The sequence below is a fragment of the Anomaloglossus baeobatrachus genome, chromosome 3 (genome assembly GCF_048569485.1).
Source record: "Anomaloglossus baeobatrachus isolate aAnoBae1 chromosome 3, aAnoBae1.hap1, whole genome shotgun sequence".
NCBI lineage: Eukaryota > Metazoa > Chordata > Amphibia > Anura > Aromobatidae > Anomaloglossus > Anomaloglossus baeobatrachus.
In genome coordinates this window covers 351,656,295-351,672,584 of record NC_134355.1, presented here as the reverse complement: position 1 = coordinate 351,672,584, position 16,290 = coordinate 351,656,295, and the positions used below count along the sequence as shown (strand labels likewise).

The window sequence follows — 16,290 nt, the reverse complement described above, 5'->3', positions numbered from 1 at the left end:
GCCCAACTAAACAAAACAGCGCCCACTCAACAATTTAATTGGCCAGTTGTAAGTGGGTGTGGTTTTTGACAGTGGGTGGGCGGGGTTTCGGCCACATTAACACAATCTTAAATCTGTCTTCACCTGGGGATTAATTTAGGAGCCAAAAGAGTCGGCTCTTTTTGATAATCCAGACTGAATATCATTAATAAGTTCCCTTTAAACTATATGAATAAAACAATACGCTAACATAATATCAGTCTGTGGTTATAGAATTACACATCAGGATATGTCCATCATCCAAACAAAAGTACTATTTTGTTTCCAGTAAATCCCTTGATTTGACGGTTCCCTATAAATTAGTGAATAAAACAGTCTTAAAAAAATTGTTTAAAAGAACAGAGTCCTCAGTGGTTGATACCTTTTAATGGCTAACTGAAAAGATGGTAATAATTGCAAGCTTTCGAGACTACTCAGGTCTCTTCATCAGGCATGGTATAACAGAAGTGTCTTTAGTTCCATAAAGATGCGGTAAACAGCCTTGAAATTGTATCTATACATCTTTAGATCCTCTTTACAACAGTACGCTACCAGAGGCACATTCCATTCATTTCTCCAGCCACTGAAATTCCAAAAGATAGCCCATTGGGTTCTGGCCGTGGTTAAAAGGAATCCGGCTGAACTTTACATTCTTCATTAAATCTATGCTGCTCTCTTTAATTTGCAAGTTTAGGACCTGAATATAAACATCCGGTATTGCTATTTAAGAGACAAGCATGAGGATAAATGTGAAGAATAACAAAGCCGATCTGCCTGAGAGCCAAAATCTGACAAGACTGGAATTACTGAAACATTGCTCATTGACTCCAGTATGTAACTGGGAGCCGACCCTGGAAGCCAGTAGTAGCTCAGCTGGGAGGGAGAGAAGAAGCTGTAAGTATCTGTCCAGAATGGCTGTAACATGTACTGGATGTACTGATGCTAGATCTGGGGCTAATATTCCTTCTATATATTCCATATGTACTTCTATACCATTTTATATTGTGCTGATTCATATTTTAGGTTCTTTGTTTAAAATAAACTAGGAAGTAAAACGTTTTTCTTGATATTGATGAATGATCTAAACTGTGGGGCGATGAGCTGTAGGAAACACAGCAATACTTGGCCTGTAATGTAACATATTTGGTCTTGGTAAGGTCAAGTTTACGGGAAACAATCTTCCCTTTCAGCAGCATACAGGGACCGAGATGTCCAATCAGGTGTTATAAATATGTTACTTCTACGCCAATTTTCCTTGACGTACAATGTTTCACTATTTTATTAGCACTTCTACTTTTGTACATTTTTTGTTGTATTTCGTTCTATTTCTTGAGAATTTAATGATCAATATATAAGAAGCCTCAGTATCATTAAGATAGTGGATAGGATGAGCTTCTTCAGTAACAATATGAGATGCAAATAAGGCTTGTCCTCATATACAGATGTCTTGCCAATCCCATGAGGAAACTTAGAGGTTCTCCAAGGACTTGTTCTAGGGATACAGGGTCAGTATATCCTTCCCATTCGTATCCCCAGTGAGCTCTCTTGGCCAGTTGGTAGGTAGCACTATGTAGGCTTACGTGCCAGCGCCACAGATTCCTGAAAATTAGAAGGAAGTTTTTTTAATAGCTGCAATTACTAGAATTCAGCATTATTGAAACATTTATGATCTTTCTCTACGTTTAAATAGATTTTTGATTTAGTGACCCACCATAAAATATGCGCCAGTCAATATTTAGACAACTAATCCTAGATAATCCTACTTACTATGTAGACTATGTATTATTTACTGTTCTACAAGGTCATAGACTGAGCTTACTCAGTGCTCATGTAGAAGGAGCCACTGTAGGTGACATCTAAGATATTCCATGCATATACAGCTAGAGCTCTCTTTAAAGCAAAATACTATTTGATCGTAAGGCAGGATGTTATAGAGCAGGAGAACCTTGATCAGATTGGTAGACATGTTTTGGGGAAAAGATTTAATGCTTAGCTATGCCTATGAGTCTAGTGGGCGGTCCTATTCAGTGATTGGCAGTATTCCCTGTATGAGTGTGCTTGCCGAGGTAGCTGTCAGTCACTGGGTAGGACCACCCACTGGACTCATGCATTCAAAGGCTAGCGTCTTTACTGTATAAAATACCAGTTATACTGAATGCTTTCCTACAGACATATATATCATTCTGCTCAGTGTCTCCTTCTCTATACCATGATGTCCATAGATCGGACTACATGTACAACATGACAGATTTCCTTTAAGCTAAACTGAGCTGATTCATCTTGACAGATATATAGAACAGTTTAGTCAGGGCCGGGACAAGGAATAGGCAGGGTAAGCACCCGCCTAGGGTGTTGCCTGCTGTGTCCCTGAAGTGGGAGCACTTTGGGCAGGAAAAAAAACTGTCATGGCTGAATGCCTGGGTCCACCCCACACCTCCTCAGGCTGCAGGCATTCAGTACACTGTGGGCCAGGGCACAGGTAGTGAGGTGAGCTCCCTCGCTGCACTCATGGCCGCCTTAAGGCCGCTTTACACGCGGCGACATTGCTCAAGCGATCTCGTTGGGGTCACGGAATTTGGGACACACATCCGGTCGCTTTAGCGATGCCGTTGCGTGTGACACCTTTGAGCGATTTTGCATCATTGCAAAAACGTGCAAAATCGCTCATCGGTGACATGGGGGTCCATTCTCTAATATCGTTGCTGCAGCAGTAACGAAGTTGTTCCTCGTTCCTGCGGCAGCACACATCGGTACGTGTGACACCGCAGGAACGAGGAACCTCTCCTTAGCTGCCTCCCGCCCGCAATGTGGAAGGAAGTAGGTGGGCGGGATGTTCGACCCGCTCATCTCCGCCCCTCCGCTTCTATTGGGCGGCGGTTCAGTGACGCAGCTGTGACGTCGCTGTGACACTGAACGAATCGCCCCCTTAGAAAGGAGGCGGTTCGCCGGTCACAGCGACGTCGCAGGGCAAGTAAGTAATGTGACGGGTCTGGGCGCTGTTGTGCGCCACGGGCAGCAATTTGCCCATTTTGCACAACCGATGGGGGCGGGTATCCACGCTAGCGATATCGGTCATGATATCACAGCGTGTAAAGCGGCCTTTAGGCTACGTTCACACATCAGATTTTTTCCATCAGGCACAATCCAGAAAAAAACGGATAAAACTGATCCGGCGCTGGATCCGTTTTATCCCCATTGATTTGTATTAGCGCCGGATTGTGCCTGATGGCCTTGCGTTGCATCCGATTTTTGACGGATCCGGAGTAATTACTTAATGCGGCGGCCGGATGGAACGTCTCATTGAACGTTTTTTGTATCTGAAAAAAAAACGTATCGCGCCGTATCCGGCGCAATACGGCATGATTTACAATGGAAGCCTATGGCGATGCGGCAAAAAACGGATGCAGCTACCGGATCCGTTTTTTAAACTCAGCATGCTCCAATTGATTGAAAAAAATGGATCCAGCAAAAAAACGGACGAAACGGATGCAAAAAACAGATGCGCCAGATCCGTTTTTTGACGGATCAGGTATACCGGATGCATAAAAAAAAAGGATCAGGCGCATCCGTTTTTGCATATTCTGCGCCGGATCCGATGCATCAGGCACACGCCAGATTGTGCCTGATGCCAAAAAACTGATGTGTGAACGTAGCCTTAGCTATGTGCTACCGGTGCACAGTGCACCATCTGATAGACTGCAGTGGGGCGACAGCGAGTCAGGTGAACGCTATGCTGTCTGGAACTGATGGCTCTCAGCCTGCTGCTGTGATCAATGTCTATGTCATAGGATTTTTCTACCTGCGCTGTGGGGAGCAGAGCTTGGCATCCTCCAGAGAGGAGGTGCAGAAGTCACAGGATATCATGAGCAGTGAAGACACAACAGGATAAGAGAGGGAAACTCTGTCCAATATGACAGATCGAACAGAGAAGGGGAGATAGAGCGGGTTTTTCTGTGTATGAGTGTGTATACATGTGTGTACGAGTGTTTTTCTGTGTGTACGACTGTGTATGTGCTTTTTCCCATATGTGTGTTTATTTGTTTTTGTGGATTTATGGTAGCATGTAATATGAAGAACATGTAATGTATGTAAATAAAGTAGAACACCGGTCATTAATCCCTTCCCAATATCTACCGTACATGTGTGATGCAAGTTGGGAATAGGTGTGTGGAGTTGGCTCACATGTTGAGCTCACGCTATACCCGGCATATAACTCACTTTATGTGACTGCAGACTTCTGAATCCATGCACGTCACATGCTATGAGTATTCTGCAATGTTGGCAGTGAGAGCAGGCGGTCAAGTGACCACAAGTATGTGCGTTATATAATTCCAATCACATTACGACTAGTGTGCTAGGCCATGAACGTCTACTAAGAATGTGGCTGCAAGTATGGAAATCATATACTTGTGGTCATATAATGGGCTGCTCTCCCTACCAACACCAAAGAATCCTCACAGCATGTGATGAGCACGCTGTGAGGATTCAGAAGTCTGAAGCCACGTAGAATATTGAGAAAATAAAGCAAAATATTGAATAACCTCTTTAACAGCAGGCTGTCATGGGGGCGCATCATTCTATGTGCCAATTTCCCACTGTGTGATGTGATTGCAGGGTGTTGGTAGGTTGATATGACAGCTGACGGTCTGTTGAAGACCTCTGTGCTTGTCATCGCGGAGCTCTGTTTAAACCCATTCTGTGGCCGGGCTTCAAAGGAGACCATCATTTTTGCTATACACAACCAAAACTGTGGTATTGCTATATATACTGTATTTCAAGAGACCAGGTTGGGCATCAGGACTGAATATCACTTTTTGTCCCTCATATTGTGTAAATGGTCCACAAACAATAGGTGGTTTTGTGGCGTCCCTGAGGCTTCAGTCGCCACAGGGTACTGCACCTCACTTAAGGTGCAATATTCATCTCGGGTAAGGAGGGGGTTAACCACTGGTGTTTCCACATTTCACCTTAAATACAGCATAGGTACCTTCTTACTGGGGACTGGACTAGGGTAGCCTGGGGGGTGGTCATCATGATGCATGGGACTTTCTAGGACAACCACTTTGGGGGCGGGTACCACTTGGGGTAGAGGTAGGAGCAACTCTTACACAAACTTCAGTCAAGTCGGGACTTCAGTTCTGGCAGCATGACACCACTTTCTTCCTTCTTTTTCTTCACGGAGCCTGAGGCTTGGAGCGGGAAGCTCAGCCCTGGTTCCTCACTTCTGGAGAGTCATCCCTTGGGAAAGGAAACTTTCAAATACCGGTGGCTACCTCCAACTTATCCGGGATCAGCTGGAGCCCATCATAGCAGAGACCAGTACCCCCGGGAAACCAAAGGACATTGAGTAAAGACCTGGAACCGCAACTGCTGTGTCTGTCCTTCATTGCCAGGCACTCATCCTGCACTTCGGCGCCAACTGCCACTACTACCTCCTTCATCCTCCCTGGGGCCTAGCTTCGCCTGCGGGAAGCTGAACTACCCTAGCTGTGACACCATCCGCCGCAGAGGACTGTGACCGAAGCAGCGGCTAATCCCTGGCCGTATACCATAGGTGGCGTCATGAGACAACTCATAACATCCTCCTCATCATCCCACCATCCCATCCTCCATCCCTTTTATTGTACACCTTGGGGCCACGAAACCGGGCAAGGGCCACCCGTGACATCCCCTTGAACCTGATATCACTGGCCCGGCAACGTGTACAATTTACTCCTGCCCCGTGGGTGCTACAGCTCTACATCTGACGATAAAAATGCACTCCCTGGTGAACCTCACTCCTGAAGTACATTTTTACTTTTGCTGGTACTTTTTGGTGAAAGAGGTAAACATCGGAAAAGGAGGGGCAACGTTATGAGTCCTGTCACCTTAGTCTCTGACTCATTCAGGGCACCATCCACTTCATCTCTCTAGGGCACCAAAATACCTTGTCCCAGGCCTGAGTTTATTTCTTTAAGATTGCTTTTCCATAGGATTATATTGCAGCATACACTCGTAGCTTAATGTTTGGCTGCGATAGCAGAGTGATGATCTGTGTCATTTTACTTCCTTATGATGTTCACGCTCTATTTTATATCTCAGGCAAAAGATTATTCACTGTGAGAATAGTAAACGGAACATATTTGAATGAGACACTTTTGCATCTGAAGCCTGGTATATCATACCTGTGCCATCTGGACTGCAGATGTATAAACCATGCTTGACATAGTTTGCAGCAAAAACATTTTTAATCTGAATTCAGAACATGGTCCCCATGGTTTACGTAGGAGACTTCAGATCACTTGGAATGTACTTCCAATAATTCTTTAATACATGAGAAGTAGATGTACCAGTGCATAGAAAATAACATATTGTAGATCAGTAGAGGCTACGGATGAACAGCATTTTTCATTTTTAGGTGGAGCCATACACATAGGCATTATCTTATAGTTGAAAGTTTAGGGGAAAAAGGCCAGGAAAAAAGTTGGTTAAAGCTACGACTTCAATTATTGCATGCAGCTAGTATACATGTATAATAAAGGGAATTTGTCTGCAGTTTTTTGCTATGTAAGCAGAAGCCAGCATGCTGCAAGGGTTAACACAAAAAAAAATCAGAGATGCCTGTCTTGTTAATGTCCTATCATTTGTTTGTTTGCTATATTTGTTTAAGCAGCAGGACTCTTATCATTTCTCAGACTATAATATCACACTCGCAGGGCAATCTGACACGTCCCCTCCTCTGATTGACACCCCTAATCAATGTACAATCTCTACTGAGAGCCTGGTGTGGGCAGGAAAGCTTTCTCAGCTCTGCTACATGTCTAAATTTAAAAATTCTGATCTTTGCATTCAGGGTATCTTTGCCTACATTATGCTGCTCTCAGATGAGATAACAAAAACCCGCTGCCAGATTGCCTCTAAGTTGTGTGCACTATTGCTACATCTGAAAATGTGTAAGTTTGTATTTATATGTGTTTATATTTTTAAATACTGGGAGTCATACTGTATTTATCATTATATCTGTCTTTAAAGGGAACCTATCTCCAGGATTTTTATATATAACCTAAAGCCAGTGCTATACTGGCACTATCAGGCTGATTCTCTACATACTTGTAGTGGACAGCTCGGATGAATAGGTTTTGAAATCCAAGAAAGTAAAGTTTATAAAATCATCAGGTTCTTGAGTGACAGCAGCTGAGGATCAGATAATAGCTGGGGGGTATTCATAGTTATCCCCTCCCCCTGCTAGAATTAGCATAAGTATTATACAAACAGTTCACTCTTTCACTTCCAGGACCTGTGTGAAGTCATACCCATGTGACCAGAAGGGGCGGGGCCTCAGGCAATAAAGATGATGCCACAAAGCAACATTTTTCTGTTGGGTGAGGCCTCACCCCTTCTGGTCACATGGGTATGACCTCACCACAGGTCCTGGAAGTGAAAAGTTACATCGATTGTATAACACTTATGCTAATCCTAACATGGGGAGGGGGTAAGTATGAATACCCCCCCAGATATTATCTGATCCTCAGCTGCTGTCGCTCAAGAAGCTGCCAATTTCATAAACTTTACTTTCTTGGGTTTCAAAACTTAAGCATCCGAGCTGACCACTACATGTACAGTCATGGCCAAAAGTTTTGAGAATGCAACAAATATTAATTTTTACAAAGTCTACTGCTTACGTTTTTCTAATGGCAATTTGAATATACTCCAGAATGTCATAAAGAGTGATCAGCTTAACAGCAATTACTTGCAAAGTCAATATTGGCTAAGAAAATGAACTTTAACCCCCAAAACACATTTCAACAGCATTGCATTCCTGCCTTAAAAGGAGCAGCTAACATTGTTTTAGTGATTGTTCCATTAACATAGGTGTAGGTGTTGATGAGGACAGGGCTGGCGATCAATCAGTCATGATTAAGTAAGAATTACACCACTGGACACTTTAAAAGGAGGCTGGTGCTTGGTATCATTGTTTCTCTTCAGTTAACCATGGTTATCTCTAAAGAAACACGTGCAGCCATCATTGTTCTGCACAAAAATGGCCTAACAGGGAAGAGTTTCGCAGCTACAAAGATTGCACCTCAGTCAACAATCTATCGCATCATCAAGAACTTCAAGGAGAGAGCTTCCATTGTTACCAAAAAGGCTCCAGGGCGCCCAAGAAGGACCAGCAAACGCCAGGACCGTATCTTAAAACTGTTTCAGCTGCGGGATTGGACTACCAGCAGTGCCGAGCTAGCTCAACAATGGCAGCAGGCTGGTGTGAGTGCTTCTGCACGCACTGTGAGGCGGAGACTCTTTGAGCAAGGCCTGGTTTCAAGGAGGGCAGCAAAGAAGCCACTTCTCTCCAGAAAAAACATCAGGGACCGACTGATATTCTGCATAATGTACAGGGAGTGGACTGCTGAGGACTGGGGTAAAGTCATTTTCTCAGATGAATCCCCTTTTCGATTGTTTGGGACATCTGGAAAACAGCTTATTAGGAGAAGAAGAGGTGAGCGCTACCACCAGTCTTGTCTCATGCCAACTGTTAAGCATCCTGAAACGATTCATGTGTGGGGTTGCTTCTCAGCCAAGGGAATCGGCTCACTCACAGTCTTGCCTAAAAACACAGCCATGAATAAAGAATGGTACCAGAATATCCTCCAAGAGCAACTTCTCCCAACTGTCCAAGAGCAGTTTGGCGCCCAACAATGCCTTTTCCAGCATGATGGAGCACCTTGCCATAAAGCAAAGGTGATCACTAAATGGCTCATGGAACAAAACATAGAGATTTTGGGTCCATGGCCTGGAAACTCCCCAGATCTTAATCCCATTGAGAACTTGTGGGCAATCATCAAGAGACGGGTGGACAAACAAAAACCAACAAATTCTGGCAAAATGCAAGCATTGCTTATGCAAGAATGGACAGCTATCAGTCAGGATTTGGTCCAGAAGTTGATTGAGAGCATGCCAGGGAGAATTGCAGAGGTCCTGAAGAAGAAGGGTCAACACTGCAAATATTGACTTGCTGCATTAACTCATTCTAACTGTCAATATAACCTTTTGGAACTCATAATATGATTGCAATTATATTTCTGTATGTGATGTAAACATCAGACAAACACAATTAAAAACCAGAGGGCAACAGATCATGTGAAAAAATAATTTTGGTGTCATTCTCAAAACTTTTGGCCATGACTGTATGTAGAGAATGATCCTGATAGTGCCAGTATAGCACTGGCTTTAGGTTATATACAAAAATCCTGGTAATTGGTTCCCTTTAAATATACTGTATATTTCTGATATACTGCATGTTTATCTTATATAGAAATAAAACTATTTGTATACTGCTGGCAGAATCTGTTATCTGCAACACTGACATCAGCGCTGCAGCCAATTACTGAGCCCAGCAGTGCTGCCTAACTTCACGGCACAAAATGCTCAGAGCTATTGAGCTCACTGATTGGCTGTAGTACTTTCGATGTGACATGAGCGCTGCAAGCAATAACAGAGCCCAGCAGCTCTGCCCAACTTGATGGCACAAAATGCTCAGAGCCGTTGAGCTCACTGATTGGCTTCAGTGCTCTTGACATGACATCAGCACTGCAGCTATTACCATAGAGCAGTGACAGAGAATCAGCACTGGACCTCGATAAGATGACTAAAACACTTTTTTTAAAAAAATAAATCAGCCAGAAGATGGGTTTTCTGAAGCCATCAAACTCCATTAAATACCTTGTATATGCAGACGGGACAATGACATCCATAGAACAGAATTCTTTATTACTGTTTCCTTTCTAGCATCTTTAAATCTTCTTTAAAGGGGATGTCCACTACTTGGACAACCCTTACTCATTCCCCTTCTTCGCACCCGTAACAATAAATAAGCCTATTCCCGGAGCCCATGTGACATTGTTATGACCAATCAGGGCCAGATTCCTCCTCTCATTAGACGTTTGAGCAGGAAGTCAACACAGTGCTCATGTGCCGCCCCTGCAGCAGTCGAACTGCTCTGATCCGGTGTTGCTGTGGCTCGAGGGTCTCCGGACCCGGGGGCTTGCAGCCACTCGAATATAAAAGAGGGTATTTACAAGGAATGAATGTTCGTGACGCCATTTGTGGGTTGTGGTAAAGGGGAGTACTGCCGCTGCCGAAGGGAGTACCGGGGTAGATGGTGTGGGGGCAGCCAGGTGTCAGTCCCTCCGCAGGTAGGGAAGGACCTGGACAGTGGGGATTTGATAAACGGGTGGCTTGGCCTTGGAAAGCAGGGTGCAGGGGTCAGATTACTCACTGCGGTAGTCGTGGTGCTGGATTAGGTGGAATAATCAGACACTCACACAGATGGTATACCAAAGTCTCTAGGCACCGCAGTCTCTACAGGGGGAGTTTGTCCTTTTCCCGCTCCCACCAGTGTCACTTGGTAAGTCCGGAGCCCTGCCTCCGTGCATAAATTGATTGACCATTGTGGCCCCTCGGCTTAAAGCTTTCGGGGCCCCGCTACCCGTGTGTATGGCAGCTGTGCTCTTGATGGCTGGCACTTGGGATTTCAGTGGGTTGTGTAGTTTGGAGAACCCTATCCCCCGTGTTGTGCTGATGCCTTCAATCTCTGAGCTCTTGGGGAAAGTTCATAAAGAGACCATCCTCCACAGGTGAATTATCAGGTTGCGTGAAGCTACTCCCTGATCTAGGGTCCTGTACCCCGCCGTGCTCGGAACGGTCCGGTTACTGGACTTCTGGTGCCGACCGTTCTCCAAAACTAAGTCTGTTACACCCTCCAATACCCTGCAACCGGGTTTCCGACTCCTGTGGTCCCGGACCACCGTCTGTGACCCAACCTGTCGCCTCCCTGGGAGATCAAACTCCCCAGCTCCTCACTCTTTGAGGGCTACAACTGAACTGCTTGTCTCACATCCCATCAGTCTGCCTGACCCCTAGGTGGGCGGCCCTGCTCCAACCTGACCAACCCACTGGTGTGTCTGTACAGTTCTGGTGTGAGGTGTGGTTGACATTTGTAGTGCGGGTGTTAGTGACACTGTTGATGGGAACCTGGAACCATGGGGGGTAGGCCCTGCACCCTGGAGGACAGGATACAGTTCCCTGTAGCACCCTGATGTAGTCAGGGGAGCTACTCTCAAATCCTGCTCAAATGTACAAAGGCAGGGAGGAGGAAACTGGTGCTGTTTGGTCATAACAATGTCACGTGGGCCCCGGGAACACAGCTTTAGACATTGCTGGAAATGCAGCAGCATCGGAGATGAGTATAGGTTAACTTATTTTTACAGGGCAAACAAAGGGAATAAGTTTGGCTTGTCCAAGTAGTGGAAATCACCTTTAAGTTTTATTTCCTCCCCCAAATTAAAAACATGGACTACAGTTACATGGAATAAAGTGAAGACATGACTTAAGTTTGTAACCAATATGTTTTAAAGGAAGGGTGTCGCGGTTTTTTATTTTTGTATTAATAATAGTGATTATGAAATCAAGTATTTTTAATACAAAATTAAAATCACTGCTTATTTAGTTTTTATTTAATTCTAATTTTACTGAAGGCATTGGGGGCTGCCATCTTGGATTTGATGTTTGTAATGACAATTCCTCACCTCCTTTATGGCAGCCCCCTGGGCATAGACTCTGATAGTCGGGCTCCGACCCCATTTAGTAACATTAAAAAAGGCGTCTGCTGTGACCTGGACGCACCCCCTGGGCTGTCCAGATCACAGCAGAGGGAGGAGATCAGCGCCATCATTGTGGAGCTCACAGCATATGCTGTGTGCTCCACTTTACCCCTGTCAACCGCCGGGATGTGTGAGTACAGGGCGCCTCCCCTCCCCTCGCTGTTACCATCTCCAATGACACCCCCTCCCCCCACCCTACCCAGCCCCGCTCTCCCCCCTGCTGCTACTTACAGTATGCAGGCAGCAGAGCTGTGTGTGAGCACCGGCGCCCCTCCCCCCCAGCACTGCCGCTGCTACCATCTCCAATGCTCCAATGACACCCCCTCCACTCTCCTTGCTGCAGCTGCTGCGGACGTGCATGCAGAGCAGTGCGTGAGTACCGGCGCCCCTCCTCCACTGCTACCATCTCCAATGACAGCCCCCGCTTCCCCACCCCCGTGCCATGCATCTAATCCTCTCCTGTGTGATACTGCTTGCTGAGCTGTATCTAATCCTATCCTGTGTGTGATACTGTCTCCAGAGCTGGGTGTCTAATCCTCTCCTGTGTGATACTGTTTGCTGAGCTGTGTATCTAATTCTGTCCTGTGTGATACCGTCTGCTGAGCTGTGTATCTAATCCTATCCTGTGTGATACTGTCTGCTGAGCTGTGTATCTAATCCTATCCTGTGTGATACTGTCTGCTGAGCGTATCTAATCCTGTCCTGTCCTGTGTGGTACCGTCTGCTGAGCTGTGTATCTAATCCTGTCCTGTGTGGTACCGTCTGCTGAGCAGTGTATTTAAACCTCTCCTGTGTGATACTGTCTGCTGAGCTGTGTATCTAATCCTATCATGTGTGATACTGCCAGCTGAGCCGTGTATCTAATCCTCTCCTGTGTGATACTGTCTGTTCATCTGTGTATATAATCCTATCCTGTGTGATACTGTCTACTGAGTCGTGTATCTAATCCTCTCCTGTGTGATACTATCTGCTGAGCTGTATCTAATCCTATCCTGTGTGTGATACTGTCTCCCAAGCTGGGTATCTAATCCACTCCTGTGTGATACTGTCTGCTGAGCTGTGTATCTAATCCTGTCCTATGTGGTACTGTCGCGGGCGGGGAGGACGCCACTGCACTGTGCTCGCTAACGCTCGGGTCCGGCGCTGCTGCGATGGCTGCTTGGTGGCTCGAGCGGTGGGCCGGATCCGGGGACTCGAGCGGCGCTCCTCGCCCGTGAGTGAAAGGGGTGGTTGGTTTGGGGAATTTAGTCCGTGACGCCACCCACGGGTTGTGGTGAAGATGGGCACCACCGCTGCTGGTGACGAGGATCCCGGGACCGATGGTAGGGAGCAGCTGGGATGTTGTTTTCCCTCTCCGTGGGTAGGGGTCGGTGGTCCCGGGGCCCGGTGATGTTGTGACAGGGAGGCAGGGTCGGTGAGGTGCAGGGTTGCAGGGGCAGCACGGCGCGGTGCCGGATGGCACGGGTGTACTCACTCAGCAAGAAAGGTTTGTACAAAGTCCTCGGTAAACCAAACGGCTGGATGGACGGGTCCCGCAGCCGGCTGCAGTGTTTCTCCCCTGACAGGTGATGGCGGCTGTCTTTCCCTGCACCTCGATGTTCTTTTGTTGACTACTATGGATTCCCAACGGTAGTCCGCTCCCCGGTGTATGGGTACCGGAGGAGCCCGTTTGCCCGCAGGCTGGCCCTTGGGTCTCTAGCCTTAGGCGGTAGCTGTATACCCTCACGGTGTGGGCGGTTGACTTCAATCGGGACTTTTGCTGTTGTGAAACCCCTGGGGTTCCAGTCACATTCGGATCTGACTATTGTCGGCGGCTCCAAGCCTGGTCGGGGTCCGATGGCCCTGCCTGTGTGTGCTGGCTTCACTTCGCTCCCCGGTCGGTACAGGCGGGCAGTCGCCCGTCCCCGGTTCTACGGTTCCGCGTTGCTCCACCACTCCTGCAGACGGCCACCACCGTCTGCCAACCTTGCTGTCAGTGCCTGGGCCGCAAACCCAGACACCCAAGTGCTTGCTCCTCTCACTTCAAACTCCAACACTCAACTGTCACTTTTCCCGCCTCCAGGCCTGTGAACTCCTCGGTGGGTAGTGCCAACCGCTTGGCCCCGCCCCACCTGGTGTGGACATCAGTCACTGGAGGGAGGCAACAAGGGTTTTTGTTTGGCTGTTGTCCCTGTCTAGTGGGGTTGGGGTGTTTGTGTGTTATCTGTGACGACCTGGCTAGGCCAGGGCGCCACAGTACCGTCTTTTGAGCTGTGTATCTAATCCTCTCCTGTGTGATACTGTCTGCTGAGCTGTGTATCTAATCCTATCCTGTGTGATACTGCCTGCTGAGCCGTGTTTCTAATCATCTCCTGTGTGATACTGTCTGTTCATCTGTGTATATAATCCTATCCTGTGTGATACTGTCTGCTGAGCCGTGTATTTAATCCTATCCTGTGTGGTACTGTCTGCTGAGCTGGTTATCTAATACTATCCTGTGTGATACTCCTGCTGTCCTTGGTTACACTTTAGATATTTCTGGTCAACAACAAAATGGCTCAGAACTGTGTCCCTATATTTCATTCTCTGTTATCCCTTGGAAACCTCCAGATTGGGAGGGGGAGGTGTGATATCACACATAGGAGAGCAGATTCTGCCCACTTTACTGCAGCTATAATCCAGGCTTTTTCTACAGTGGGGGTGTGCCGCACCTTGCTCTGCTGCAACCGAGCCGCTCGGGTCCGGACCTTCAGTGGGTAGCTCGAGGGTCTCCTGACCCGGGGGTGCTGTGGTCACTCCGACCAAAAAGGGGCTGGTGGTTTGGGGACGTAGGTGTACGGCCGGGGCCATGTTTTAAGTTTGGGACGCCACCCACGGGATGTGGTGAAGGTGGACACCACCGCTGCAGTTACGGGGCACCGAGGGAGATGGTATGCATCAAGTTGTGAACCCCTCCGTGGGCAGGGATGGTGGCTCCGGGACCCGTTGGTGGTGCTTTGGCAGTGCAGGGAGATGGGCGGCCGGAGGGCACTGGTGTGCTCACTATTAGAATGAAACACTCGAGTCTCTGGTAAACCAAGGTGATGGTGGTGGGTGCCCGCAGCCGGCTGCAGTCGGGTTCCTCCACCCGGTTGGTGGTCTCTGCCTTTCTCCTGCACCTGTTTGAAATGTTGGCTACTTGCGCTTGCAGCGTCAGGAGTCCACTTCCCAGCTTGTGGATGTCGGAAGAGCCCGCAGACACTGGCCTGTGGGATCTCTGAGCCGTGGCGGTGGCTGCTTATCCCCCTCGTTGGGCTGTTCTATGAGGGAAAAAGGAGCCAGCACAATCTGAAATTGGCATGCATCATATAAAAGGACTTTGACTTTTGACTTTGGGTGGGAAAGGACCTAAAGTCCAGACCACAATCAGTTAATTAACTCATATCAGTAGTTGCTAGACCTCGTTTCAGGGTCTGAGTACCCCTTCTTGTGCTCCGGTTTCCGAGTCGGTTCCCCGGGTCGTTACCGGTGGGCCACTACCCTGTCCTGGTCCGCCACGGTTCCACCGAGCCGTCTTTCTGGCTCCTGCAGACAGAGGCCTCCGTATGCCTCCTAGCCAGAGGTGCCCGGGCTCCAACCCTGGCACCTGTCAGTCTGTCACAGGCCTGACCTACAGGCATGACCTCCTCCACTGAACTCTCAAAAACTCAACTGCTTGTCAAACTGAACTCTCAAACTGATCTGTTTACTTTTCCTGCCTCAGGCTCTCTGAACTCCTCGGTGGGCATGTCCAACCGCCTGGCTCCGCTCCCTGGTGTGTCCATTAAGCCCTGAGGGAGGTGACTAGGGTGTTATGTGGTTGGCTGGTGTTACCTAGTAAGGGGACCGGTGTTGTGCGGGGCCTATCTGTGACTACCTGGCTTGTACAGGGCGTCACAGGATTTCTGTAGGATTTCAGCAGCCGCTCTCCCTAATGTTTAAGGGTGGAAAATATCAAACTTTTTAATTTTTTTTTTATATTTTGCTCAATTAAAAACAAATAATAATATCTAAACAAAACATTAAAACATTAATACTTTACATTTTTTCAGTTATTGAAATATTTTTTTTTTGGACGACACCTTCCTTTTAAGCAGAGTTAATTTGGCTGTTGTTCAAATTGGGCCAGTCATGTCCGTATATTGCTGCCGTGACTGGGTCTCTATGCAGCGCAGTGTTGCCTACTGTACAGCGAATGAGTCTACGACCCACAGACTATTTCATGCACTATTCTGGTCCCCTAAATATTACTACGATGACTGTTAATTTCCTCATTTAGATAAGTGAGAAATTTCCTTTCGTCCACATGACAAAAAATTGGCCACAACCAACCATAGGGTTATGTTTCACCTTCCTGTGTACCAGAGGTCTGAGGATGAATATATTACAAAGCACAAATATTGTGGGATTGTTTACACAATAAATCTGCACTATTCTTATTCCATAACTTCCAGATGATTCATTTTTCTTTTATCGGGAAATCTAGATAGAGGATTAGTATGCACATTTTTTATAGATTTTCCAGAAATAGACTTTAGAAAACAGGACGGAGCTGGAGGAGGGAGAGAAAAGGGGAAGGGGATGGACTATTCCTTTGAGGTTTGTGGTTTATTTAGCTATTCATTCCTTGTTTGTT

At 47.0% G+C, this 16,290-nt stretch overlaps 1 protein-coding gene across 1 annotated transcript in view; it reads left to right on the top strand.

The window, feature by feature from the left end:
* The first annotated feature begins 806 nt into the window (after window positions 1–806).
* The window catches only part of FHL5 (four and a half LIM domains 5), a 101,505-nt gene continuing 86,021 nt past the window's right edge, over window positions 807–16,290 (top strand). Inside the window, exon 1 of the mRNA XM_075338398.1 lies at window positions 807–912. The gene's annotated coding sequence lies outside the window, so the exon portion shown is untranslated. The remainder of the gene's footprint in view (window positions 913–16,290) is intronic.